The sequence below is a fragment of the Amblyomma maculatum genome, chromosome 2, assembly GCF_055883805.1.
Source record: "Amblyomma maculatum isolate TAMU_Amacu chromosome 2, ASM5588380v1, whole genome shotgun sequence".
NCBI classification, from domain to species: domain Eukaryota; kingdom Metazoa; phylum Arthropoda; class Arachnida; order Ixodida; family Ixodidae; genus Amblyomma; species Amblyomma maculatum.
The window spans coordinates 170,290,437-170,316,040 of NC_139345.1; the positions used below are offsets into that span (position 1 = coordinate 170,290,437).

Here is a 25,604-nt window from a genome sequence, read left to right on the forward strand (position 1 = left end):
GGGCAGCCAATCCTATACTCCACGTTTTTCAACGCGACTATAATCAGAATAAAACAATGTCCTTTGTACAACCTACAAGGGCATCAATCTCAAATCAACACTGTGCAGAATACGACACGACTCCAGTTCAGAGCACAACACTGAGTAGCAGTATTTCAATTTCAATACAATTTTATTTTTCAGAAAGCTTCTGAAGGGTCACTTGGGCTAAAAGCTGTCATGTCAGCTTGACGAGGCCCAGGTGCCCGATGTACAAGTCAAGGCAAGGTTGCCTACCATGAATAGAATGATATAATGAAAAATAATACAAAATTCATGGCACAGATTTTTACATGTGAAAAATAAACTATGATAGTACCCCCTCCCCCCCTTCAATATGGATCCACATTTGAAATAAAACAACAATTAAGTTATTCAAAGAATAGGTGCAAGAGAAAAAATCTAGAGATGCAATACAAATAGTACTTTTAAAAGGGTACATATATTTAGGTTAGAGCTCGATCAGTATAGGTAAAGATTTCTCTTGAAAGAATATTTACCGCACTGAATCGGTATATGCAGGGACAATTTATCCGCAGTTTCGGTTCATCACGCGCGTTTTCCAAGAACTGTGTTGGTCCGTTTAAATGAATATGTGCGAAGGATAATCAAGAAATGACAGGGAGGCGAGATATTTTACAGAATGCGGCATCAAATACCCATTATATTTTTCAGTGTCCGTTCAAAATCATCTTAGACTTTTGCAATTATTGAAACAATGTTCAATTTGTTTTCTGGTATACCAAAAAGGGGGCAATTCAGCGTAGAAACAAAAATGTCCGGTTTCTTTAAACATCCTTTAACGGAAATGGCTCAGTGTGCAGCTTATAGATTAAAATGCTTTGTACAAGACGAGGGGCGCATTTCACGCACTCTTAAAAGTAAAGGTGTTACCAAGCATGTAATGGAGATAATCTTGCGAAACATACATCCACTGCCCTCATTTCATGCATCCTTGAAAACACAAATTTAGCCTATTTTACTAATAACACAGTGCGGTAAATCAAAATCAATCCAATGCTTTTAATTGGAAGAACATTACTTTATTTTCGACACAGTCGCCTTTTATTTACTTTTGACAGGGACCCGGAAAAACAAACATGCCGAATGATATATAGGCGGAGGAAAGCCCTATAGGTAACATTAGTGCGCAATTATTTTCTTCTTCCTGAAAATAGGGGATCAGAGGAGAAAAGAAGTAGGAAACGAACAGCCAAATACGTCTCATTCATTTCAAACTATAAAAAGGGACAGTTACATATATGGGAAGGCGCAGTAAAGTTCAACAAAACATTCCCTTGACTGACTTGTATGAACAGACATACTAGCGGGAGTGAATTGTAACTAAAGAATATAAATCATGAAACTATCAGTCAGATATGCAGGTGGAGTAAACTAAGGCCGCCAGCGCTTACAGGCCGGTAAAGGTTCTGACGCCTTATAGATTCAAAAGATGATTCCCAAACAAGGGTACAGAACTCTATGAAACTGAATTTAAAGCCTTTTGGAATATATTTTGGAGTGCATAATAAATTTAAGTCGCAAGAAAGAGACTGAAGAAGGCCGTTTGCGAAAAGCAAAGAGATTACGGAAGCAGAAGTCTGGGCGTAGAGTTCAGAGTTGGCGTGTGGTTTTATAGAGATGTGCGCTATGCTTATAGGCAGTCAAAGGTACTCGGGTGTCTTACATGTCCATGCCACTCAACATATTCAGCAGGTGTCGAATTCTTCATATCTATCAGAGACCGCAACTCTTAAACGATTGATCGGAGCGCCTTTACAGACCCAAAATCCTGCGTAAACGAATGACCTCCTTGACGCTTGGCTTGTCAGTGCTAAGAAATACGAGGTCATCTGGACAAGCAAGTACCCTCAGTTGTTTGCTATAATACAAAAAAAAATGGATGGCTGTGCTGTTTGTAATTCATACAAACTGGCCCTATATAGAGCAAACAAAAGAGAGGGGGCAAAGGACAATCTTGATTCAAGCAGAAGTTAATAGTGACCTGCGCCTAAAGAACCCTATTTGCATAGTACCCGGAAAAACGGGGCAACGAACACAAACACTTGAATAGAAACACAACAAATGTGTAACCTACCAAATGTAACATGAAACTGAACACGAACTTCCTCTTCAACACTCAGCCACCACTTCCTCTTCTACACCCAAGTACACCTTCTTCGCACACCTCTTCTTTGCCAGGCAGATGTCTAGCCAACAATAAAAGTTGGCAGCACAATCATCCCAGTACAACACTCATATCGTCCAAGCATGACAGTCCCAAATTCTACCACATAGACGCACACTAGAAAAAACCACCACACATCTGCAGCTGCGACATACAACGTTCACGTTCACTCCTTCTCTTCATGTAGGTTAACCTTCCAAAACATCCTAAGACAAGTCCGTTCAAAGCACCTATAATGAACACAAATCCTTGCATCAGCTAAGAATTAACAATAATAGAGTCGAACGCTGAGCTAGTTGGTCACACATCTCTTGGAAGAAGGCTGCAGAGCAGGTAACAACAGAAAGCGTAAGAGGCACACACATGCACACAAGGACAACGCTGCACTGACAACTATATTAACTAGAAACCACACATTTTCCTTCACTTCACGCCTGCAGCCAACTTCTTCCTTGTCTTTAACATCCTGCCGGTTTGCGCAAATATTACGCTTCCTTCTTCAATGAAACCACTGATGGCATACTGATGAGTCAAGGAAGAAAATTTTGTTTCTGCATGACACCCTTGTTCTCTACTGAGTCTAAGTCAAATGCTTTTTCGTAATCAATGAATGCTACGTATAAGGGCTGATTATATGGCGAGCATTTTTCGATCACCTGGTTGATGGTATGGGTATCCATCGATAGTAGAGTACTTTTTCCAAAAGCATGCTTGAGTTTTTACTTGACTGCCGCATAACGTTGTCCTGATTCTATTAGAGTTTGACTTAGTAAATACTTTATACGTACCAGACAGTAAGCTGATTTGTCTAATATTTCAGGTCCTTAGTGTCCCCTCCCTTTGTTATGAATTAGGATAATGTTTCCGCCCCCTTCATGGATCACTGCCTTGTCGTGGCGGAGGGGCTTGCGAAACTCGATGAAGTCGTGAGCTCTGCTGTGTAGGGCCACCCAAGATAGACAGGTCACGGCAGAGAGTTCTGACAAAATGTTATTCACTGGAGAAGGTAATGACAACCCACTCCAGTATTTCCTGCCAAGAAAACCCTATGGCCAGTCACAATACCATCAAAGATATGGCGCCGGAAGATGAGCCCCCAGGTTGGAAGGCGTCCCAAATGTTACTGGGGATGAACAAAGGGCGATTCCTAGTAGCTCCAGGACGAATGAAGCGGCTGGGCTAAAGCCAAAAGGACGCTCAGTTGTGGATGTGTCGGGAAGCGACCGGAAAGTCCGATGTTGCAAGGAGATATATCACATAGCAACATGCAGTGTGAGATCTATGACGCAAGGTAAACTGGATTTCGTCAAGCGAGAAATGGACAGATTGAACATTGATATCTTGGGTATCAGCGAGCTCAAGTGGACCGGAATGGGAGAATTTAACTCCGGCGACCATTATGTCTTTTATTGTGGGCACGAATCCAAGAGAAGGAATGGGGTCGCTCTCATAGTAAACAGAACAATGGGCAAAGCAGTGCTAGGGTACAACCCCAAAAACGACCGAATCATTTCACTTCGGATCCAAGGTCACCCTTTCAACATAACAGTTATCCAAGTCTATGCACCGACCACTACTGCTGAAGAAGCTGACGTTGAGAGATTTTATGCGGACCTACAGTGTCTTTTAGACCGCACCCCATCATCAGACGTCGTTTTTCTCATAGGAGACTGGAATGCTAATGTCGGGAGTGAAGAAATATCCGTAATTATAGTCAAGTTCGGTCTTGGAGAGCCAAATGAAGCTGGGCAGAGGCTAGTAGAGTTTTGTGAAGAAAACAACCTGACCATAGCGAATACTCATTTTCAACAGCACAAGAGGCGCCTGTACACATGGACTTCACCGGACGGTCTGTACAGGAATCAGATCGGTTATATTCTTTGCCGGCAGAGATGGAGAAGCGCTATACAAGCAGTAAAACAAGGCCTGGGGCCGATTGTGCCACCGATCATCAGCTTCTTGTTGCCAAAATTAAGCTTCGATTAAGGAAATCACAGAAAACTAGAAGGCCTTTAAGGTATGATCAGGATCAAATTCCATTAGAATATGCTGTGGAAGTGAGGAATCGATTTCAAGAATTAGATCTAGAAGACAGACAGCCCGAGGAGATGTGGACTGATGTTCGTGATATAATACAAGAAGTTGCTACTAAGGTAGTTCCAAAGCAAAAGAAATGCAAGAAAGCAAACTGGTTATCCGAAGAGGCTTTGTAAATAGCTGAGGAAAGAAGGATGGCAAAAGTTAGGGGGGAAAGAGAAATATACAAGGTTCTCAATGCGGATTTTCTGAAAATAGCAAGGAGAGATAAAAATGCCTTCCTGAACATACAGTGCCAAGCAGTTGAGGACAACAGCCAATTAAGGAACACAAGAGCTCTGTATAAGACAATCAAAGATATCAAAGGAAGCTTCTGTGCTAAGCTGGGTGTGATAAAGGACAAACGAGGCAAGGGCCTCACCGAAGCCTCAGAGAAAAAGAAGAGGTGGCAGGAATACACAGAAGAACTGTACAAGAAGGACCCGAATGTGCAAACCCAACATAAGACGGTTGTGATTACTGATCTCGAGCCGGGCATCCTGAAGAGTGAAGTTGAATGGGCCTTAGCCAGCCTTGCTAAGAACAAAGCTAGCGGAATTGATGGCATTCCAGCTGAGTTGCTTCAAAACCTCAACCATAACGCTGTTAACATTCTGAATACATTATGTCAGAAGATTTGGTCGGCGATGCCCCCAGGGAAGCTAATAAGTCCAGCGTGCCTGGCAAGGTTCTGCGACCTTAACGTCAGTAAGACGGTGGGCTTGCCGCGCTGGTTAAAGCAGAACGGCATCAGCACCGCAGCCGTCAGCGAAGTCGGGACGCTGCGAAACAGACGGCTGTACTCGTCCGATGACCTCGCTAGAGAGCTCATGCAGGATTTTTTCCTCTCTTCGGTGAAAAACGTGGCGTCGAATTTCGTGGAGCTGCTACGGCGAATATTTGTAATCCTCGCCAGTCCGTTCAGAGACCACAAGAGAAAATGCACGTTATGTTTCTGGAATGCCATTGCACCACACATTCACTGTTGTCACATCCGTTTTGATCCCAGGAAATTGTTTCAAGCCTTTAAAATGACTTAAGGCTGTGCGCGAGTCGAAAGGTGTCTCGCTCAACTGTTCTGCTTGTTCTCCCAAGACGAGGTCATGGTGTCATTTCGACAGGTGAATGAGCGGCATGTGTCTGCCGAAGTGGAACTGATGCTGTGGTCCCCACGCTTGGATCTGATTGCACTGGCACTGACACAGGGTGATGTGGCTCTACACCGTCTCTCATGGAAGCGCGTTTGGTTGCGTGCTCCTCCTGGTGGCAAGGAGCATGCCACCTCTGTGCTCAGCCTAGCATGGAGGCCCGATGGAAAGATGCTGGCCGTTGGCTACAACACAGGTATCGTCATTCTGTGCAACGTGGAGAATGCAGACATAATCCACACCCTGTCTTTCTCATCTGGAATAACGTGTCTTTGCTGGTCAACGGATGGCTGCACTGTAGAAGGTGCCGAACAGCGGTCATACATATACCAAGATTTTTCGGGCGGATTCCTGCCAAAGCTTCCTAGCCTAAACAAAAGCTATGGGTGCATCTCAGCAGCAAAGTCTGTGGATGAGAATACCGATGACTGCAAAATGATCAAGGGCCAAGAAGACTTCTACATTCTTGTTGTTGGAACAGCTGATGGGCGCATTTCCTTCTACGCTTACGGTGTGCTCTTGTGCCTTGACTTTGAGGTTGTGCTGGCTGAGAACTTTGGCGACCAAGCAAAAAAGGTGGTGTCTGCCTGGCTGTCTCATGAGTTCAGCAGGCTCACTGTCATTGTGGAAAGCGGACGTGATAACTCTGAAAAGCTCATGTATCTACAGACCTACACCATGCCACTGCTTAAAGAGAAGCGGAGAGAGCTACGGATCATCACACTAAACTATGGTCAGGTTACCTCACTGGTAACTTATCTGGCAGCCACAATGACTTCAGTCAAGGAGGCATGGGAGGACATTCTGCTCGAAGTGGACTCAAAACTTGCCAACTACGCACAGGAGAAGCGTCGTTTTTCTAGTGGCACTGTTAGTGACGACATTTTTGAACTGCTCATGTTTGGTACACTATCAGATACACTTGAGAAGTTCCTCATGCATGACCTCACAGAGAAAGGGCTCAAGAAGCTGGGTCACGCTGTCGAGCTCTGCTATTCTAATGTGCAGAAGTACGTGCTGAAGCAGTTGCAGGGTGTCACGCAGGCATTGTACTATCATCTGGCTGACCTCTGGGGCATGGCACTGTGGCAGGAAAGGTTTGGAGCACTGGGGCTTAGCAGTAGTGCTGTTGACGATGGCCTGAAGGGTGCCGGTTCCTTCCTCTTGAAACTTGCCGAATTGCTGCAAGTGATAGAGTCAAGTATCCGTAACTTCCGAGCTTTCTTCCGATGGTTGTATATGGTCATCCCGCGGATCTCTGATGATACTGTACCAGTTGAAGTGACCCGGGCCTCTCAGTAGGACGTCGTATTTGTCGCTGAGTTCCTTAAAGAAAACTTTGCAGTCGAGTGGAGTGAAGAGAATCGGCTGTCATTTATCCTGGAGAGGGTCGGCCAGTACCTAAAGGATGAACCACTGACTTCGCCATTGCCAACACGCCTCAATGCGTGGCAGCAGTTCCTAGAAGACAACCCATATATTCGTGATTTGGCTGTTCCTCATCACCCTAACAATTCTCTGATCCAGGAACATGAGATGTTGCAACAGGCAGCCACAAATGCATTCATGGGTCTTAGTGATGCCCTCAGACCTCATGTTTCAAAGGAAGCGCAGATTACACTCGCAGCCACAGTGCACCTTGACAAGTTTCCTGCATTGTCACATGTTATGTCAAGCAAAGACAATTGCATCTACGCCTCATTTGTGCCTCATTGCACCACTGGACATAACCTTCATGTAATCAAGCACTTGACCACAACAAATGAGTTCCTTCTAGCCTGCATTTATTTTCACAGATTCCGATACAAAGCAGAGGGAGAAGAGGCAAAGTGTTCCGTGATTCTAGATGCTCAGTTTTACAACGATGAGGGGCTCTCAGTCCTGCTAAGCGAGGAAGGGGAATATGCAGACTCCAGTGTTCCTTTATTGGTTCAGTTTGGACTAAAGCACATCCAAAACTTTCCAGCCTCTTCCAAAGCATGCACCTCCTCAGACAATCCTTGTTGAATTGGGCATCCAACCACTTGACGCTGCCCGATGTCTCCAAAAAGATGGACTTCCGACGACTGGAAAAAATGCGCGCCGCCTCGTTCGCTGTTAGTGGGCCACGGAACGTTGTGTGCGTGTTGTTTCATTCTCGCAGACGGGTGCGAACATTTGAAATGGACGTTGAAGAGGTGGATGACGAAGACGGTGAGGAAGATGAGGAGGACAAGGAAGCAAACTTTACTACTGACAAAACCATGACAGACTTTCAGGATGACGATAAGGAGAACAGCTTTTGAATTAAAGCTGCTCAGATGTGTTGCTTTACAGCCGCCACAGGATTGGAGGAGGTCAGTTTACATCCCCATTCCAAAGAAAGGCAGTGCCATAGATTATTCCATCTACCGCACGATCCCGCTTATTTCGAAGGCTAGCAAGGTGATGTTGAAAATCCTCCAAAGAAGGCTGCAGCAGTATGTGGATCGGGAGCTTCCGGACGTGCAAGCTGGGTTTCGCAAGGGCAGAGGAACTAGAGACCAAATTGCCAACCTTCGCTGGATCATGGAAAAAGCAAGAGAGTTCCAGAAACCCATCTACCTCTGCTTTATTGATTATGCGAAAGCGTTTGACTGCGTAGATCACAGCAGATTGTGGCTAGCTCTCCAACAGATGGGAGTTCCAATTCACCTCATCTGTCTCCTCAGGAACCTGTATGAAGGGCACGAGGACACAGTCAGAACTGGGCATGGTCTTACTGATTGGTTTCCGATTGAGAAAGGAGTGAGGCAAGGCTGCATACTGTCGCCCTCTCTATTTAACCTATATGCAGAGTGCATCATGAGGAAGGCCGGTCTGGACGAGTCTTCAGCTGGAGTGAAGATTGCTGGAACACGTATCAACAACCTTAGATATGCGGATGATACCACTTTAGTGGCAGAAAGTGAAGTGGAACTCAAGAGACTTCGATGCGCGTACAAGAAGAGAGTGAGAAGTTCGGGCTTAAACTGAACATTAAAAAGACAAAGATCATGGCGTCTTGCCCTATCAAGTCCTGGAGCATCAATGGACAAGAAGTGGAAGCTGTGACAGATTTTCTCTTCTTGGGCTCCAAGATTACTTCGGAAGGAGACTGCAGCCTTGACCGCCTAGTAAAGAGCAGAGACATTAGTCTGCCAATCAAGATCCGTATAACTCGTGCTATGGTCTTTCCAGTTGTGATGTATGGATGCGAGAGTTGGACAGTGATAAAGGCTGACCGCCGAAGAATTGACGCGTTTGAATTGTGGTGCTGGCGAAGACTCTTGAGAGTTCCTTGGACTGCCAGAAGTTCAAATCAGTCGATATTGTCGACCATAAACCCTGACTGCTCATTGGAGGGTCAAATTCTAAAGTTAAAGCTCAGCTAGTTTGGTCATCTGATGAGAAGAGAGGAGTCAATGGAGAAAGATTTGATGTTGGGAAAGGTTGAGGGTCGCCGGAGAAGGGGTAGGCAGCGAACGCGATGGTTAGATGGCATCCTCGAGGCACTGCAGATGAAGTTATGTGATGTTGGGAAGATAGTGAGAGACCGGAAAGCGTGGCGTGACATGGTCCATAGGGTCACGAAGAGTCGGACACGACTGAACGACTGAACTGAACTGAATGTTTGCGCTCGTCCATGATTCCGGTACCGTCGATGACACCAGGCACTGCTTATACAGGGTGGCCAGTTTTCCTAACACGATATCCCCCCCCCCCGTCCTTCAACAAAGCTACCGTTACCTGATCCTCTCCAGCTGCTTTCCTCCTTTTCAGTTTCTAGCGCTTTCTTAACCTAGTCCTTCGTTACTGGCGGAACGTCTGACTGTCATTGTCTCGTCATTGTCCTGAAAACTTTGGCTACTGTAGAGATCAGTATAAATCTCCTCGGCTATTTCACTATCTTGTCTATAGTCGTGATGACGTTGCCCGCCTTGTCCTAATTTTTTTTGCCTATGCCCAAATTCTTTTTCACCGCTTATATCTTCCTCCGTTCTTTACAGCATGCACAATTTTTTCCATGTCATACTTCTCCTTTATATCGGCCACTTTCGCTCCTTGAGGAGCTTTAATATCTGCCAATTTATGTGGTCTATTAGATTGAAAGCTTTCATACTTTGGCGTTTCTTAACCAAATCTTTCGTTTCCTTAGACAGCTTACCGGTATCCTCTCTATTCTATCGCCTACTTCTACAGCGCCCTCGGTAATGATGTCTCTGAAAATATTGTTCAATGCTTCTAGGCTAATGTCGTCATTCTCTGTTATAGCAGAATATCTATTCTGTAGCGAGATCCTGAACTTTTCTGCTCTCCCCTTCACCTGTAATTCGTTGATGGACTTCTTTCTTATTAATCTGTTTCGTTCCCTCTTCAGATTTAGATAAATTTGAGACCTTACTTCTACATTGTGCATAATGGCGGGGTTGGAACGCAGTATGAAGTCAATTTCATTTTTAATCTCCCCGTTACGACCTTTCCATGCCTACTTCCGGTTCTTCCGCTTGCTGAAGAAGGTGCTCATGATTTTTAGGGTCATTGCGCTTCGCAGACTCAACTAGTAACTCCCCCCTGCTCCTGCTAGAGCCGACACTATAGTTACCCACTGTCTAGTCTGCTGCCTGCTTTTTTCCTACCTTGGCATTGAAGTCACCGAATAATTAGTACAGTATACTACGTGTTTACTTTCCACATTGGCGATTATACGTTTTCCTAGAAGTTTTCCACTGCCTGGTCATCATGAATACATGTAGGTGCGTAGACCTTTACAACCTTCAGTTTATACCGCTTATTAAGCTTAATTAAGATGCCGGTCACACTCTCAATAATGCTATAGACTCCATCTATATTAGCAGCTTTATACTTATTGACAAGGAAACCTATTCCTATTTTTTGCGCCTCTCCGGTAAGTCTCGATAACACATTACAGGCCTCATTCGACCTCTTAACCTCACTTAGCCCTGTGACATCTCATCTCCTACACTCTAGTTTCATTAACAGCACTGCTAAACTAGACTCATTAGTCAAGTCGTCATTTTTATTTACATCAAAACAGTGCGGGTAGGCCCGGACAAAAAAGTGAAAAAGATTTCATTTGAAGGCAGCTAGGGTTGTAGCGTTAAACGCTGCCAGTGTTAGTTCGAATTTCTAAGGCTTTGCGCTATTCGCAGGCGAGCTGAAAGGAAAGCTTTGCGCACAAAAACCTTGAAGACATTCGTGTCTACCGACGGGCACAACGTCACATTCGAAGATACCTGGATAACCCTAATTGGCAGAGATGGCGTGACTTTTGTTCTACGCTGACTTTGTGCAATCCAGTAGCAAAAATTTGGGGGATAGTTCCCGGTATGCGCTGACCCCTCCAACAGCTTCATCCTTTCACAGCTTTATCTCTCCATGAACGAAAATTCGCTAAAGAATCTCAGACGAATACTGCAGATTACTGTTAAGGGGGTCAGGGCCTTCCGAAAACTCTACACATGGTCTGTCAGGCAATCCCCCATGTGGCAGTGCCAGCGATGAACCTACCTTTCACAATTGAAGAGCTATCCTCAGTTATCGCGGAATTGATCAGAATGACGTCTCCGGGTCCTGGTGAAGTGACCTATGACGCCATCGGCAAGCTACCTTGCAATTCCCGTCTTCGACGTTTTGAATATTGCAATTCTTCCTAGATGTCTAACGAGGTCCCCACGGACTGGAAGTTGGCGAAAATTGGGCCCGTTTTGAAACTTTCTCAACCGCTAACAAGTTACGCATCCTTCCGATCCATCGCCTTACTGAGCTCCGTAGGTAAGCTTATGGAGCGAATGATCTGCATACGCGTCCCCTGGTTCCTCGAGAGCCGAAATGAGTATCCTAAAGAAATGAACGCATATCGCCAAAATAGGCGTATGACTCATAATGTTATCCCACTTGTCTCATCACTTGATGAGTATCTTCACGCTTGGTACGTCCCGACAGCCATTTTCCTTGACATCAAGGCCGCTTTTGACTCTGTGTTTCATCATGCTGTTCTCGCAGCCTTGGTCTCGGAAGAAAGTTTTACAACTGGATTGGATACTATTTACAATAGCGGCATTGGATTGTTAAAACGTTTATTTGGGTCCTGCAGTAGAACACGCGCTCGCGCGCGCGCGCTCCGGACGGGGCTTACGTCGTCCTCCGGGCACCGGCCGCGCGGCCTTGGTCCCCGCTCGCCATTGCCGGCTCGCTGGTTCCCTGCCGGGCCAGCGCCTTGATAACCTGCTGGACGGCCCATAAAATAGTGGCAAATTATTATGAGCACTCAACATGATGTAACGGTCTTTCAAGCAATAAAGCGGGGCGTACCTCAGTGAGCTGTGTTCAGCTCTCTCCTGTTCAATATACATATAACAGGAAACCTTCCACGAGGAGTACGCAAAACAATTTTTGCAGATGATATTTGCATCTGGAGTGCATCATGTTGGTTTTATACTACGCAGCAAGGAATTCAGAGAGCGTTGCTGCCCATCTCACTGTATCTGCCCCCCCCCCCCCCCCCGTGGTCTTAGTCCCTCATCAGAAAAGAGTGTTGCAATGACTTTCATAAAAAAAAAGAATGACTCGATACCCACTCATGCTGGGTGGACGGTCACTATCTTATGTTCGATCACCCCGATTTAGAGGTGTTATGATTGACAGTAATCCCTCTTGGGGCACCTGAGATTAAAAAGCTCCGCTAGAGAATCACTGCAGCATCACAGGTTTTCAGATTCATGGCAGAAGCACGATGGGGCAGCCACTGCCGGTCGATGGTTCTGCTTGAAAAGGCCTACTTTGAAGGAGCATTGGGCAAATATTTGCCAGTGCTTCAAAGATTATCACCAACAAGCAAAAAGAATCTTGAAGCTGCACGGAACAACTACTTGCGGATATGTCTTGGGCCCCCAAAGGAATCCTCTGCATCAGGAACACTTGCAGAGGCAGGATGTCATCAGCTAGATGTGATTGCCACCCAAGCACTATGCGTACCCATCTCCGAAATGTCCTTCAAGGAAACGAGCACTTCTTACACCGTGTCCACATACCTCACTGCAACTCTGGCTTTGGTGAAGCTGCACAGTTTTGCCCCTCCCTACCATTACACAACCACAAAATCTACTACCACTCTCCTTTCCCCTATGGACACTGTCGTCTCTAAAGGTGAATATGTCTGTTCCTGGCGTGGATGCAAATAGCTGCATGCCACAGGCAGCGCTTTTACAAACCGACCTTGTCTGCTTAGACAAAGAATATACACAGTACACCCACATACTCCCCGACGGTTCAACTATTCACGAAAAAACCATGTCCTGTAATACAGGCTGCAGCGGAAGACTTCATCTACGACAGCTGAGCTCCATGGCTTTAAACAAGCTGTTCCCTGTATCCCCTGCCAAACCCCGGGAAGACGGTTTATCTTCACGGATTCCAGAGCATATCTGCAAACACTGTATAACCTGCTGAAGAAAACCAATCAGCCTGTATCTCCTGACATCGGGTATCTGCATCATTTGGGTATTGCCGCAGGCCACTGCATAACATTTCAGTGGATACCAACCCATGGTAGCATTAAAGCCAATGAAAAAGCAGATGAAGCGGTGCGTGAAGGCCACCAACATTAAAGACACAATCGGGCATTCTTCACAAAACCTGATGCATCCCAACTGGCTAAAAAATTTGGTTCCGAAAGAAAATATCAACATTGGAGCTTGCCAAAAAATCACTATCAATTTCTTTACATAATTGATCCACATCTATGATCAAGACTCCCTCCAAAATTTCCTCGTCAACTAGAAACTTTTTACCTGCGACTAAGCCTGAACTGTGCATATACAAAAGGCTTGCGGTACCGTTTTGGACAAATGAAGAGTCCACACTGGGACAAATGTGGCTCGGTTGAAACTGTGCAACATATCCTGCTTGAGTGTCCAATGTACGCTGAGGAGCATGCCTACGACTATAGCATGGAAAAGCTCTTCCCAGTGCCTTTAACAATGAACATTGTTTTCGGTCCCTTAGCCTGCCCTAGGCAACAGAGACTCGCCATGAAGTTTTTATTTACGTATTTAAAAGAAATTAGGCTTTCAAACAAACTCTAAATTCCCCTCGAATGTTACCCTCAAGGAGTTTTCACGCTGTGAGCTGTATAAGCACATTTATCGGACTATGCATTTCATCATTTCATTTTATACCATTACTCCACGATGCACCTTACAACGCATCCAATGGCCGCATTTTATCTGCCCCTTCTTTTCTTTTAACCTCCTCACCATTATTTTTCAATATTTCCTTCACCAAATTTCCTTCCTACACTGAGTAGCATGCCAACGAAATCTAAACACCGGCTTAACTCCGTTTTTCACTAAAGGGTCTCTCTCTCTCCAATGGCGGCCTGTACAGCGGAGCCAGAGATTCTTAGCACCCCCCGTTGTGGTCAGTTGCTCTGCAGCCACTGGTGACTGAGGACCGGGTTTTTATAGGACTAATCATGGGAGGTTGCGGCCTATTACTGCTCCAGGATGACCAACTCTTGTTCTGGTGAGACAGTGTTGTGCCGGAGGTGTTCACCAGCATCAGGTTCCACCACAAACTTGTTCATGCAATTCCAACGAAACGTGATTTTTTTTTGATCCGGCGGAGAACTGCGGTGCACCAGGATTTAAGCCATGGTCCTCTTGCATGCGAGGCAGATGTTCTACTTCTACGCCATCAATTCAATCCAGCGATAGAAATTTCAAGCATTGCTAAATGACTACAGTACCGTAAAGCCATACGAGCCGCGTCTAGATTATACAGCATTCACAAGCCATTATGCCACATGTGTTATTGAAGGCGATAAAAGTAGACATTGCATGTTATAGCCATTTCAACTGACTTCCGCGAAAATCTTATAAATGTTATACCCAACAGTAAAAAATCTGATAAGCCTGTGGCATGCTTCTACTAAAGTTTTTCCTTGTCATCGGCATTCGTATAGCAACAATGTGCCTTTTCGTGAATGATCAGTAAAACGCAACCGCAATACTTGTTTAAAAATGCGAGTAGAGAAGTGAATAGACTATAGAATTCTTGTCTTGGCGATTTTCCCTGAGCGGCCACGAGGCCACAGCTTTTTCAAAAGCGGCAGTTGATAAACTGCATCATCTCTAGTACTATTCACAGCTTGCTTAGAGGAAATATTCAGAGACTTGGAATGGGAGCAGTTAGGGATAAGGGTCGATGGAGAATACCTCAGTAATCTGCGATTTGCTGATGACATTGCCTTGCTAAGTAACTCAGAAGATGAACAGCAAAGAATGATTGGTGGCCTAGACAGGAAAAGTAGAAAGATACGCTTGAAAATCAATATGCAGAAGACTAAGGTAATCTTCAATAGCCTGGGAAGTAACAGCAGTTTACGTTAGGTAGCGAATCACTGGAAGTAGTAGGCGAATATGTCTATTTAGGGCAGGTTGTAATCGCTGATCCAGACCTTGAACTGGAAATAAAAAGGAGAATAAGACTAGGATGGAGCGCATTTGACAAGCACTCCAAGATTATGACTACCAGCTTACCGGTATCGCTCAAGAGGAAAGTATACAACAGCTGCATCTTACCTGTACTTACGTATGGAGCTTAAACATGGAAGCTAACAAAGAGGGTTATACTTAAGTTCAGGACAACGCAGACGGCTATGGAAAGAAGCATGGTAGCGATAACGTGGGTCAGGGAAATAACTCAACTCACTGACATTCTAGTGGAAATCCAGAAGAAGAAATGGGCATGGGCAGGACCTGTAGCGCGAGAAAGGATAACCGATGGTCGCTTCGGGCAACAAACTGGATTCCAAGGGAAAGAAAGCGTAGCAGGCGGCGGCAGAAAATTAGATGGGCGGATGAGGTTAAAAAGTTCGCAGGGGTCAAGTGGATGCAGCTAGCACAGGCCGGGTTAACTGGAGGAATATGGGAGAAGTCTACGCCCTGCACTGGGTATAGTCAGGCTGAGGATGACGATGATGATCATCCAATTCTACTAAAATTAAGCCTCTTAGAGATTCTCAGCACTCATATCTCACATCTTCTCACCGCACAATGACTGAATGGCCTGAGAAGAAACATGCTTGACAGTGCTATAAATGCGGCACTACAGGAGATCTGCAGTCATGTAGATCCGATAAAGACGCGATTTCGATAATCGTCTGACAGTTTGAAGGTGGAGGCGTCGTCAATTAAACCTGTATTTTAGGCGGTAAACGCTGAAATGCCGGCGTACCTATAGGAACCAGCTGAAATACATATGCAGTTAGAGTTTCAAGTTTATTACGTACATACAAGAAATGGAATACGGAGCAATTGCTACAGAAGTTTGTATCATAGTACAAGACAGTTGGAAGACCTCCCAGAACAAAGCAAAAAAGGTATAAATGCAAGAAATGGGAAGCTGTGTAACAAGCAATTAGTATAAAAGTTTTACCTTCAAACTAAACACGTTAGAAAAAAACAATCAATAAAAAATTAAAGAAGATAAATATAAAGATCATTAACAGTGCATAGAACAGATAAAATAGCACATTCAAAAGAGGACTGTAACTGTTGTAGCAAATTAACTATGTAACATGTCTATTTCATCCGGAATAGAATGGGTGAACAGTATGCGATGCTTTCGTTTCTGAAGTTAAATAATTCCAGTAGAATATACCGGCCAACAATGTAGTAAGTTTTCCGTAATTATTCCTTACTTTTGGCAAAACGAGATTATTGCCCCGTTTAAACCTGGTGAGATTAGTATTTACAAGCTGACTATTAATGCCATCAATGTGAACATTTTGATTTATGAATTTATACATAATCCTAGACAATTTTAGTTGATTAAATATTGAAGTGGAAGTCTGTGCAAGCTGTAGTACAGTGGCAAAAGTGATTGGAATGAATTGAATGATTTGAGCCTGACGGCTTGATTCCGAAAGCGGCGAAGTCTGAATATACGTGTGAAATATGTATATCGCCAGCAAGACAAACAGTAAAACAGAGAAGCAGAAACAGAGAAATAGGGCAGAAAATGTCGACCAGAACTACCACATACTCATACTAGACGAGCGCGAAGAACGAACAAGGAAGAAAAGACAGCACAACACCTACCAACTCGCTCAACTTCTCACGTTAACGCTACCACATACTGATCGCAGTCTAAAAAAATTGCAACATTATGGATGAAAACTGCTGACTTACCACTTATGATTGGATGCATACACGTTGATGAACTTCCGAAACTTACCATGCAGTCAAAATTAATAACACTTAAGGCTCTCTTCAATGCGTAACCTGATACAGGAACTCATGCTACATACACGAACAAATTATGGCCGGTCCACTGTTGACTACCGCATACCATCACTATATAACAAACTTAAAAGTCACATTGACTTCACTGCCCCGCTTAACACATTTAGACACGAATTAACAAATTTTCTGATGAGGCGATAAATATTACTGCGATCCAAATTAATGGCACTGAGCAATAAAAACTGACACCAATACTCGACCGACGGACAACTGACCGGTGTTTAATCGAATTTTGTTTACATCATCATGTGTTAGCGTGTATTGGTTTATTATATGTATTGAATTAAAATATATTATATTGAAATCTTATTGGATAACTCTTCAGGAAGTGTAAACACTGCATTTGCTATTAGTGTAAGCTTCATGTTCCTATTCATTTTTTATATGTGATGTGTGTATAACTCTTTCGGAAGTGCACTGCTTTTGCTGTAGGTATAAGCTTTATGTTCATATTCATTTTTGATTGTGCTGTGAAATCCACGCGTGATACTGCCTGTAGTCCCCGAGGCCTCAGTCAAGCTGTCTGTGACAGCTTTTTGCATGGGGGACACTCACCTTCTAGGTTGGAAATAAAGTGGATTTGGATTTGAATTTCGGTAAAGAGGGAGAATGTTCTTGGCAAACCAAAAGCCGCTTAAGGAAACTCAAGTAAGTGCATCACGCAGATGTTGCACTCTCTTAAGAAGCGTCACAGGGCTGCATCTGGGTCCAATTCGCTTTCTAATAGGGTCTATCATTATTTCTGTTCTAACGGGCACATTCCCCAATCCGCACAATGTTGATATAAGGATCACAGAAAGAAACAAGCTTGACAGTGCAAGAAAAGTGACGTTAAAGGAGATCTGAACAAATGTAGGTCCGATCCAGACGTGAATTTGAGGCTCCGATATTCGTGAATGTGGATGTCAATCCGGCGTCAATAAAAGCTGCATTTTCAGTGACAGCAGGTGAAATACCATGTTTCAGGAGACCAGAAACAAGTTCCGTATTTCTAGTATTTTCCACCAAAATGAATATTTCGATTTTAGGACTTGGCACACTTTGTATATTTTTTCAGGAGAATCCTCAAGGAGGATTATGTATTTGAAAAAAGGTAGTAATTACCCTAGTGTAGTCATACGGGCACATAGTAAAATTGTACAGATTTTCCATAAGCTTATAGTTAAAGAAAATATCTTTCTGTGAAGTTTAAACCCAGTAGTACCGCCTGCCTAGGGCAGCCGCTCTGCTAAATGAGGTAATCGGGATGGCCTGCATTCAGATGGTGGGGTGAGAGCGAATGGGTAAATACCTCAGGGTGGGAAAATTGCCTGACTCTTTCATTCAAAAGATCAAACATAAAAACATTAAATACTGTTCCCACTCAAGATATTGATAAGTTCGCTCTTGCCCTGCCGTTCGAATGCTCGCCTTTCTTGTTGGATTATTTGAGTAAGCGCTTCGGACAGGCCGCAATCGGGTGTCTGAACGTCGCATAAGTAGATTTTTTTTCATGAATATTTACCTTCACGGAAGGCTGCATAACTTTCTTTTGAAGCTGTATGGCTGCATACGGCTGCTTTCATTTTCGTTTTGTAATGAACCTGATTATGTAATTAATAACCGTATCATAAATGCCCTGCGTCGCTGTCGTTTATACTAGGGGACATCTATTTTCCTAACGTTATGTGTTCAGCCTATTTTGCTGCAAACCATATATTCTCTGCATTTTTCAAAAATGTTACTCTTCTGCAACAATTTTAACCTTGTTAAATTTGGGCACAACTTTAAGCGTACTACAAAGGCGTGTGCCAGCACTTTGGACCTTGTTCTTATACCTTCACCCAACATGGTCTCACCTTTGACATTTCTGGAATCAATAAGCCATAATGTTATGATAACTTCACGCTTAATGGTAATATTTTCGCTAAGAAAAGCTGAAACGTTATGCTTCTAAACAGTTAATATTTCATCAACAGCAGCTGAGTTTGAATCGTTCATGAGAAGCTACATCATGAACGGTTCAAGAAAGTAAATACAAGAAAACTGGTCTCGGTATAAAAAATTCTGTCGTCAGTCGACCGCTACATGCCTCAACAAAAGGGACCTTCGAATCCCCTTTTCTCAAGTTTGAATTACTCGATAAAGCTTGCGCAAGAACAGCAAAAGAAGACGGCTGCTTCATTGCGCTCATTTAAACAATCATCCGGATCGCAGGTTACTTTATCACATTACTGGTGGTGAAGTTTGTTCGCAAGTAGCTAATATCAAAAATATGCTCATGACTAACACTTCTTCTGTGCTAAGCTAGGCGTGATAAAGGACCAACGAGGCAAGGACCTCACTGAAGCCTCAGAGATAAAGAAGAGGTGGCAGGAATACACAGAAGAACTGTACAAGAAGGACCCGAATGTGGAAACCCAACATAAGACGTTTGTGATCACTGATCTCGAGCCGGGAATCCTGAAGAGTGAAGTTGAATGGGCCTTAGCCAGCCTTGCTAAGAACAAAGCTAGCGGAATTGATGGCATTCCAGCTGAGTTGCTCAAAACCTCAACCATGACGCTGTTAACATTCTGCATACATTATGTCAGAAGATTTGGACAACCCTTCAGTGGCCACAGGATTGGAGGAGGTCAGTTTACATCCCCATTCCAAAGAAAGGCAGTGCCAAAGATTGTTCCAACTACCGCATGATGGCGCTTATTTCACATGCTAGCAAGGTGATGTTGAAAATCCTCCAAGGTAGGCTGCAGCAGTATGTGGATCGGGAGCTTCCGGACGTGCAAGCTGGGTTTCGCAAGGGCAGAGGAACTAGAGACCAAATTGCCAACCTTCGCTGGATCATGGAAAACGCGAGAGTTCCAGAAACCCATCTACCTCTGCTTTATTGATTATGCGAAAGCGTTTGACTGCGTAGATCATAGCAGGTTGTGTCTAGCTCTCCAACAGATGGGAGTTCCAATTCACCTCATCTGTCTCCTCAGGAACCCGTGTGAAGGGCAAGAGGCCACAGTCAGAACTGGGCATGGTCTTACTGATTGCTTTCCGATTGAGAAAGGAGTGAGGCAAGGCTGCATACTGTCGCCCTGTCTATTTAACCTATATGCAGAGTGCATCATGAGGAAGGCCGGTCTGGACGAGTCTTCAGCTGGAGTGAAGATTGCTGGAAAAAGTATCAACAACCTTAGATATGCAGATGATACCACTTTAATGGCAGAAAGTGAAGTGGAACTAAAGAGACTTCTGATGGGCGTACAAGAAGAGAGTTACAAGTTTGGGCTTAAAGTGAACATTAAAAAGACAAAGATCATGGCGTCTTGCCCTATCAAGTCCTGGAGCATCAAGGGACAAGAAGTGGAAGCTGTGACAGATTTTTTCTTCTTGGGCTCCAAGATTACTTCGGAAGGAGACTGCAGCCATTAAATTAGGAGAAGCCTGCTTCTGGGAAAGAGAGCAATGGTTAGCCTTGACCGCCTAGTAAAGAGCAGAGACATTAGTCTGCCAACCAAGATCCGTATAACTCGTGCTATGGTCTTTCCAGTTGTGATGTATGGATGCGAGAGTTGGACAGTGAAAAAGGCTGACCGCCGAAGAATTGACGCGTTTGAATTGTGGTGCTGGCGAAGACTCTTGAGAGTTCCTTGGACTGCCAGAAGATCAAATCAGTCGATATTGTCGACCATAAACCCTGACTGCTCATTGGAGGGTCAAATTCTAAAGTTAAAGCTCAGCTAGTTTGGTCATCTGATGAGAAGAGAGGAGTCAATGGAGAAAGATTTGATGTTGGGAAAGGTTGAGGGTCGCCGGAGAAGGGGTAGGCAGCGAACGCGATGGTTAGATGGCATCCTCGAGGCACTGTAGATGAAGTTATGTGATGTTAGGAAGATAGTGAGCGACCGGAAAGCGTGGCGTGACATGGTCCATAGGGTCACGAAGAGTCGGACACGACTGAACGCCTGAACTGAACTGAACTGAACTGAACACTCTCCCATTGCTTCTGGTTTCTAACCTATGCAAGGTTTGGTCTGTTGTCACTTAAATGTCACGAGAGGTGTAAAATATTTAGTGACACCTTTTAATTGTGTTTGGCGTTCGATGTCCTCACCACTACCACTCTTATCATACGTGATTTTCTCGCCTATAGATCTTACAATAACGGAATTGATTGGCGCTGGTAAACTAATCAATAATTTGAAAATTTATTCGTCCTTTTGGGTCGAGTTTGTTCAATAAATGCATAATGCAGAAATGTACAGAAGTTTTTTGAAGCAACTTGTTTTGTCAAAAATTTTGGACCAGTTGTTATATGTTTGTACCCTTCCTAAAGACTCAAAGACTGGAAAAGTTGATCGGGATCATAAATCAGGTTAAGCTCTTCACTTATATAAGTACTGACTGGTTTGATTAGCATGCGTCGAGTAAACTCGTAGACCCCACATATTATTAAGATCTTATTAAATATTTCAAGAGCAATTTTTTTCCAACTCACACTATCGATTTAGAAAACGTTTTCTTCGAAACTCAGCTGTTTTCCTTTATTGATGATGATCTGAAATTTTATACCGACTATTTTCCTGGACTCGCGAGCTTTTGATGTTGCGTCTCACGATTACTGATTTCCATACAATACCTTGGTAATATTTACCCCAAGGGATTTCCATGGATTAAGGATTTATTTCGAATAGTACCCAGTACGTAATCGCTACTGAATTGCCGTCGAGACCGTGGTGTAAGAAAATGATTGTCAGTGGTCCCCTGTTTTTTCGCATCAGTAGTGATGACCTTCATGACTGTATCTCTAACTCTAACATTAGGTTGTCCGCGGACTACTGTGTCATCCACCACGAAATAACTACCACCAATAATTGTTAGCCTCAAACTGATCTTATTATTCACCTCCTTCTAGCGTAACGAGCATAAAACAAACATTAGATCGGCTTAACCTTTCACTGCTTCGCAAGAACCTTAATCATTTTTAGAAATAGAACCTTTTTACCGCACCGATTTACAGCTCATTTAGCATCCACCATGATGACAAAATTGAAGTGGCATTCAGCTGCACAAACTTGAACACTATTCCTACTTCTTTTTTTCAATAACAGCCACTGAACGAAACTGCTTTCCCGACTCCGCAGTTCGCATTTGTGTCACAACTAACTTCAATCTTCCCGCGAAACGTGGCTCATAGATATGAGCCACGTACTGCTGCTAAAAATGTAATTTCACCACCCCATTCTGTTGCGCCTACTGATTTTGAAGGTATATACAGAACTTCAGGGGTACTTTGACTTACTAAACTGCTTCAAGGAGGAAGCCTTCCCCGCCACGCTGATTGACTGTGAGACCCTTTGTGTTTGACTAAGATTGTGACAGATAGTGCGCCTTTTCTTTGCTGTCAATCAATTTTTGAGCGCCGCTTATGCCTGCTGTACTGCGTCTATTTCTGCATATGCTTTGTGGTGCGGCGTTCGAGGAAGCGCCAAATGAAATGCGCCGCACGGAAGCCGGGATAGAACGCCCGGCGTGAACCTGCTGGTGACGGCATCACCTGGTCGTGACGTCATGACCGGATGTCACGTCATGATGACGCCGCATCCGACCGATGATGTCACCATGTGACGGCTATGGACGTCTCAAAAAGTCTAACCATTACTATTGGTTAGTGATAGTTAACCATGACTTGAGCTTTCTGAGTACTAGTTAATGTCTGGTTAGTGTAAGTTAAACATCCCTTAACTAGTAAGTGATGGTTAGTGATAGTTACAATGACCATCAAATGCATGGGTTCCGATGAAAATCTGCTTACCTATTTTATTATTAGTCGTAAATTATCATGAAAGTTTATTGAAAATGCCCTAAATCATGTTCCGATATCATCCGATTGCTATTGTTTAAGTATCGATTCAATAGTGACTGGTCCATTTTCATATAAGGCATGTACCCGAAACGCGGACACATTTTACGGACGACAGTATCAGGCAATAAAGGCTTTCACCTTAATAATTGTATCGTTAAGCGTGGCTTCAGCCTCTGGTATAGCGGTCAGTACCGGAGCGGTGGTGGGTTAGCTTGTAGACAGTTGGACCCCAAAAGCCCTTCTTTCTATCAGCCATCTCTCTGCATAAGATCTGCACTGCATAACTAGTTCTTTACAATCTGCCTCCCGCAGAAGAAAGGAGCCATCCTGGAGTTTCAAGGGGGCAGAAGGTTAGACGGATCGACAAAGGGCTTGAAACAGTCGACGTGAATGATCTCAGGCTCACGACGACGAAGGTCTGCGGAAGCGCCGTGTGTTTAAACAAGGTAATACGATGAAGTCTGTTGTAGCAGAAGAGAAGGTCCGTTGTACTTGGCGATAAGCTTGCTGGACACACCCGGTGGTGTCGAAGAGACTCAGAGCCATACGTCAGCACTGGGAAAGAATTTGTGGGCAGAATGACTCCTGGTGCTGCTATTGCTATGCGCTCCCTTTTGGGCTTGCTATTCTAATACACGCGAACGAGCCTGCTGGCAGCATTCTTCAGCGTTTCTGGCAGCTGCTGATAGCCAGTTATACTCTGAGATGTCAGGATGGTAGGGGGAGAATGGTGTCGAGTGGAGATGAAGGTTCAATGCTATACGACAGAAGAAAATGGTGAGAATCCGGTACCTGCTTTAACAGCGCTTTTATCGGGATGCGTAACAAATGGGAGAATCTTGTCCCAATCGGAGTGATCGGAGGGAATGTACTTGGACAACATTCACCTAGTGTTCGATTGAAGCACTCTGTGAGGACGTTGGTTTGAAGATGGTAAGCGCTGGCTGTTCGGTGGATGGTCTGACATTCGCGTAGGAGCGCTTTAAAAACCTCACATAAGAAATATTACAAGTTCACGGGGGGGGGGGGGGGGGGCAGAATGAAGTGGTGAACAAAAAATAACGCGATGTTGAATTCGGTGGCGGCCTGAAGTGCTGTTGTTTCCGCGTAACGAGTATGGTGATCGACGGCCACGACGATCCGGCGATTCTCTAGGGGTAGTTGCAGCAAGGTCCATACAAAATAATATCAGGATAAAATGGTCTGCTTGGACATAGTAGAGGCTGCAGTGGAGCAGGCGTGAGGGTAGGAGGCATGAGGCTTGTGACGCTGTCAATCGGCGACAGCGAACATACCTACTGAACAAGGTATTCATGCTGCACCAGTGAAAGCGTTGTAACCGTTCATGAGTCTTGACTACACCTATATGGCCGCACTCGAGATCGTCATGGTAAGGTGCGCAGATATCACTACGGAGGTGGCGAGGTACGACGAGCAGCCACTTACGGCCATCTAGAAACATAGTTGCGACATGCGTTTGTAGAGGAGACGGGTCGCGAAAGGCGAAATGCTGCGCTTGACGAGAAAAGGTGCGAAGGGCCGACTCGAGTGACGAGTTCGTGAGAAGATCGGTGAGTGATGCTAGCTACGGGCCCTTGCGCTATTCTGAAGGCATGTTGTATATGGACAAGGAATACAAGGCGGAGCAAGAAAGGGAGATAACAGAACGTCAGGCGGTACCGACGCTGTGCGTCTGCGTCTGAGTGCTTGCGTTCTGTACCATGAATGACACAGATATCATACTCTTGTAGTCTAAATGACCAGTTGGTGAGATGGACGGTGGGGTCTCTGAATGAGGGCAAACAGCATAATGTTGTGGTCCGTAACATCGTCTCGAATGAGCGCCCGAACGAGCATGGCTACAATTCTCGAAGCGGCCAAACAGTGATCCATCATTTATTTTTATTCACCAAGTAGTTGGTCTCGGTTTTGGTCAAAGTCCGACTTGCGTACGCCATCAACGCATTTTTCAATGCCGGGTTGTTGTTGGGTAGGAACAGCACCGAGGCCGGCGTAGCGAGCTTCGCTGTGCACTTCGATAGGAGCCGCAGGGTCAAAATGTCTCAATACAGGGGCTGAGGTAAGTATCGCGCGCAATTGTTTAAAGACAATACGCAAGCCAGTGACCAGGCAGAAAGATTGCTGTAGCCGTCAAGGATTCGCGCCATAGTGACAATGATCTCAATGTTGCGGACAGAACACTTAAAATCCGAACACAAGCCTAAAAAGCGCCGTAGTTGCCTGATATAAGGAAGGATAGCATTCTTCGACATTAATTGCTTTAAAATGTTGACTTCAGTTAAATGACACGTTTTCAAATCGATCCGAAGAACGGCGTCGAAAAGACATTTCAAGAGATATTCAAGGCGAGTCAGGTGACTAAAATGAGCAGGAACGCCCAGGGACTATTGGAAGGCTGAAGACACCTCTACTGAGCATCTCTTCGAATTGCTCATGAATAATGCAGCGCTCCGAGGCTGAGACACAATAGGGATGTTGGCGTGAGGGGGCGAGCGCACCACTGCAGTTGTGATGTGCCACAGTTCATGTTCGACCAAAAGACAGCTGCAGGATTCAAAAGAAGCACGGAATTGGCTCAGCAAGTCGAGGAGCCTGGTGCGTTCAACAGGAGAGAGAGCATTGTAGACGGCTTTGTCGAAGGCAGCCGGAATCGATGATGGGGACGAGGAGCGAGATAGGTTGAGGGCACTGACGCTGTCGGAAATAGTATCGGCACAGGCGGACAAAGGCAGCGGTATGGAAAGAAATTGTTAGAAACGAAGAGGTTCGGCATGCCAAACGAAGTCACCACGTCGAAAAGTGAGCGGATAGAAGGAATTGTACCAATGGCTAGTTCGGTGCGGCCGTTGCATACACTAAGGATGGCGCAGGACAGGAGAACACATCTTCGCGAGACGAAAAGGGAACATGGGTGAAGAGTACTGTATAGCTATGGGCGCCGTTTATAGGCACAATTGCAGCAAATG

At 44.6% G+C, this 25,604-nt stretch overlaps 1 pseudogene; it reads left to right on the forward strand.

Moving 5' to 3' along the window:
* Window positions 1–5,302: 5,302 nt before the first annotated feature.
* LOC146200426 (anaphase-promoting complex subunit 4-like) lies at window positions 5,303–7,754 on the forward strand (annotated as a pseudogene).
* The last annotated feature ends 17,850 nt before the right edge of the window (window positions 7,755–25,604 follow it).